We start from the raw sequence: 4,797 nt of genomic DNA on the forward strand, positions 1-4,797 counted from the left end.
TGGTGGCGGCACCCGTAGTCCCAGCTACTTGGGAGGCTGAAGTAGGAGAATGGCGTGAATCCAGGAGGCGGAGCTTGCAGTGAGCCGAGATCGTGCCACTGCACTCCAGCCTGGGTGACAGAGTGAGACTCTGTCACACAAAAAAAAAGTAAAGATAATTCTTTCAAATACTTATGGCATCAATTAAAATATGAACTTTGTGGTTCTGTGCACAAAAAGCAGTAAAAAGCTTTTATCTTAAATCGTCATCAACACTCCCATCCCAAAGCTTCATCAGTTTCTCCGCAGATGATGAATTCGCTAAGAAGCTGCAGTTGAGGAGAGGCAAGTTAGGTTTCTGAAAATGTGAACCAGTAGTAGTAATAACAGTAGCAGTATTATTGATAGCAATAACAGGATAGTAATAACAGTAGTAGTATTGATAGTAATAACAGGAGTACTGATTATCGAATTTAATGAATGAAACATCTGCAATTAAAATTGTACAGAATTTTTGGTGTTTCCAGGGATTTGAACTTAGAGAAAGCCTCCATAGAAGTTCCCATCAAGGAGATTCTCTTCTCTCCTCTTAGCAGGTCAAGTGCCCTTGCGGGCAAGAGCAAGGAAGAGACCACCCTTCTCCATTTTATATTCAGCTAGGAGCAAGCAACAGAAGGTAGGGCAGCTCCACATGGTGCCCTCCCTGGTCCGTTGTTGGGATCACTTTTTGCAACCCTGAACTTGGTTCTGAAATGCTATCCCAGGTCCAGTACAGCACGAAGCCGCCTGACCCTTCTCTCTTAGAGACGCCGGAGCTGGTTATTGCCAAAGTGCAGTGTCTGGTGGCTCCTGGCATCAGGAAGGGAGGCAGAATGGAAAGGCTTTGGTGTCTGACTGGCATGGGCTCAGCTATTGGCTCCCACACTCACTAGCTGCGGGATCTGGGGAAATTATCTAAGCTCTTTAAACCCTAGTGTCCTTAACTGAAAATAGTATCAACGCTACCCACACGGTAGGACCCGCACGGTAGGACGACTGTGGTGGTTAAAGGGACACACACCATGTGTTCCATGCAGGGTCCTCCTCTTTCCGAGGATGAGTAACCACAAAACCTCCGCTTGGATCAGGCACACTTGGATCAGCCCAGTCCAGACCGGAGGAGATAAGCTGCGAACACCTTGATCCTCAAACCTTGATCATCAGGAAGCATGATAGACAGGGTGCCTGTGATAAGTGGCATCCTGTGATAGGCGGGCACAAGCATTCTGTGATAGATGAGCTGTCAGCTGCTGGGGCCAGGCGAGGGTGGCGATCGCTGCGCTGGAACAAAACAACAAAGCTGTCATGTTGTCTGCTCTGTTTAGATTTATAATAAAGCAGTAGCACTGGTACTGATATTCTTATGAGTGTGACATTTATTTTAAAAATTAGTGAAAATGGCTGGGTGCAGTGGCTCATGCCTATTATCCCAGCACTCTGGGAGGTTGAAGTGGACAGATCGCTTAAGTCCAGGAGTTCAAAACCAGCCTGGGCAACACGGGGAAAACCCGTCTCTACAAAAACTACAAAAATCAGCTGGGCGTGGTGGAACATGCCTAACACACTCCCAGCTACTCGGGAGGCTGAGGTGGGAGGATCGCTTGAGCCTGGGAGACAGAGGTTGCCATGAGCTGATATTATGCTGGTACACTCCAGCCTGGGTGACAGTGGGAGACCCTGTCTCAAAAAAAAAAAAAATTAGTGAACACAAATATTCAATACCTTACACATCAGATAAATTATAAACATGTTACAAACAGCAATAAAAACATTTATAATTGTTATATTTTATCAAACACTAAATTATTAAAGACTAATTAAAAATGAGATACTCAAAAAATAAGCAAAATCCACATAAAATGAAGAACACTTAATAAAATACAATTGAAAATATAATTTGATATATTTTTTAACGTTCATCTGAAAAAAATAAATTTATCTTAAATAATAGAGTAACTCAGTGGTGTCATTGTTGAATGGTGAACATATTTTTATTGAAAATGTTGCAACCATTGAGAAAACTCTTTCTCACCTTTCACTAGTTAGCGACATTGTGAGGAAGTAACTTTACGTGTCTCCTTAGACTCCCGCTTCAAGGAATCTCATCTGCTTGATAACTCTGAAGGATTCTTTTTAAATAATTTCTTGGGTTTTTTTTGGTGAGGGAGGGTGCAGTGGTCAGCAGGTCAGCAACAGAAACATTTTGATGGCAAGTGGTGGCTTTGTTTCCAAAAAAGAATCTCAGTTTTATTTTCACTCTTTTCCTTTTTTCACATATAGATACAGATTCCTTGGCAGTTTCCTATCCATTTCAATAATAGTCCGCTTAGATCCTATTTGCTAGCAGCATTTTTGATCAGAGTAATAAATAGTCTTGCCACAGAAATTTTCCTTCTCTTGTACCTACCAAAGGAATATAACTTTGTTCTGTTTGAAAATTCATGCAGGCTGGGCGCCGTGGCTTACACCTGTAATCCCAGCACTGTGGGAGGCCAAGGTTGGTGGATAGCCTGAGGCCAGGAGTTCGAGACCAGCCAGGCCAACATGGCAAAACCCCATCTCTACTGAAAATACAAAAATTAGTGGGGCATGGTGGTGGGCGCCTGTAATACCAGCTACTTGGGAGGCTGAGGCAGGAGAATGACTTGAACCTGGGGGGCAGAGGTTGCAGTGAGCCAAGATCCCACCATTGCACTCCAGCCTGGGCAACAGAGTGAGACTCCTCAAAAAAAAAAAAAAAAAAAAAGGAAAGAAAAGAAAAGTAAATTAATGCAGCATGGAATTCTCTGAGTTCACCTTAAGACATAACATGATCTCAATTCCAGGTCATTTAAATATTTCAAAAAAAGTTTCACCCACAGAACATTTACAGTTCAGCACTCAAAATTAGAACTCTGACTGACAAAATGGTAGTTATCTTGATGCTATTTGTACTCATCATTCAAAAGCCATTCCTTGAGTACACATTATCTGCCAGGTCTTGGGCTAGTCATTAACGAGAACTAGAGAACATGACAGATGTTTTTATTCCTGTCCTTGGAATCTTTCTAATGTGAGACACAGTAAACAATTAAACGAATAAATGATTGCAAATGATCGTTTGTACTCGGAGAGAAATAGCTGAGTGCTAAAAAGCAAATGTCTTTCTGAGGAGGTGATATTTAGGCTGAGTCATAAGTGATTAGAAAAAAGATAACGACAACGAAGCAATTAGAGAAAAATGTTTCCAAGTCGGGGAAAGAGTGAGTGCAAAGGCCCCAGGGCAGGGAAGAGCTGTGTGTAGTCCACGAACACGGGGGCGTGTGACTGGTGCAGAGCAAAAGAGCAGGAGACGGTCATGGGATGAGGCTGTGAGGTTAAGAGGAGCCAGAATAGGCAGAACCTTGTTGGCCTTTATCCTCAGGGCAATGGAACATCAGCGAAAGGATTTCAGTAGGGAAGTGACATAATCTGCCTTTCAAAGAGCACTTTGTGGAAAATGGTGGGAGGTGGCAAAAGAGGAAACAGGGAGACCCGTGAGGGGGCTGCTGCCGTTGGCCACGTGAGACGGGACTGTGGCTTTGACCCAGATGGTTGTGGTGGAGATAAAGAGAGATGGGCTTGTACCAGGTATAGTTTGAAATACAGACAACGGAACTTGCCACTGGGTTAGACAGCGGTTAGATAGAGGAGAATAGACATGTGAGTCTGGGATGGGATGCAGTAATTAGGGGCGCTAGTACCCAAGTGAATGGCAGTGCCTCTTGCAGAGACAAGAAGGTATCGGGAGGATGAGACTTGGACTGAGTGAAGGGCTTCAAAGGTCCTGTTTTCATGTCTGAATTGGAGATGTCTCTAGGACATCTAGGTGGAAGTGCTGATCACTGAAACTACTTAAAGGGAGCACATAGACAGACACCAGAAGAGAGCCCAGGACCAAACCTTGATGCTGCCCAGCAGCTAGGGAGCAAGGGGAGGAGAAGCCCGCAGAGGAGAATGAGAGAGGTCAGGTAGTAGGTGCAAAACTGAGAGAGTGCAGGACCTTAGAGGCCAAGAGCGATGCCTAGACGCTTAAGAAAGGATAAGGTTTCAAGAGGAGTGGACGAGTATGTCCAACAGAGCAACTTAAAGACCAAAACACCCCTTGAAGTTGGCGATCTGGAGGCTCTTGGTGATCTAGTCCTGCACAGCTTCAGTGGGGAGGGAGGCGTACAGGGTGGGAGGATGCCACACAGGAGCATGCTGGTGAGAGTGCACACAACTTTTGCAGACAGCTCTTTGGAGAGGTTTTCCTTTTTGCCAAGCAAAGGGGTGCAGAACAGAGTCCCACACTGCTCTGCACAATCCCTTTTCCCAACTAACCACTTTCAACCCCTCAGCCTAGACACCGTTCCCAAACCGCAGAAGCCTCTCCCTCCGCCTCCAGCCCTGACCTTTCTCCTAATGGTCTGGTTGGGAAGGAGAAGAAACCACTTGCTTTCGGCCTCCATGTGGACACCTGTTCATCCTACTGCCCAGGATCCATCTCCGCTCCTTCTGCTACTAAGCCCCAAGCTCTGCCCTACTTGATTTTTGACTCTGGCTAGCTCAAATTAAGTTTCTGTCACTTTCATGCAAGAGACCCTAAAAACTTCACCCTTCTCTCTCAAAAGGCTTAAGGCCAGCTTTTCTTGGCTTTCCCACTTAGCCAACAATGAGGTAGGACGTGAGAAATGCTAAGAAATGCCAAAGAGTAGAAAATGAAGGAGAACTTGTAGGAACACAATCATTCTCACAATGTTTTGTTTTCTCAAATTTTAT

This window comes from Mandrillus leucophaeus, unplaced genomic scaffold (assembly GCF_000951045.1).
Source record: "Mandrillus leucophaeus isolate KB7577 unplaced genomic scaffold, Mleu.le_1.0 Scaffold1324, whole genome shotgun sequence".
Lineage (NCBI taxonomy): Eukaryota > Metazoa > Chordata > Mammalia > Primates > Cercopithecidae > Mandrillus > Mandrillus leucophaeus.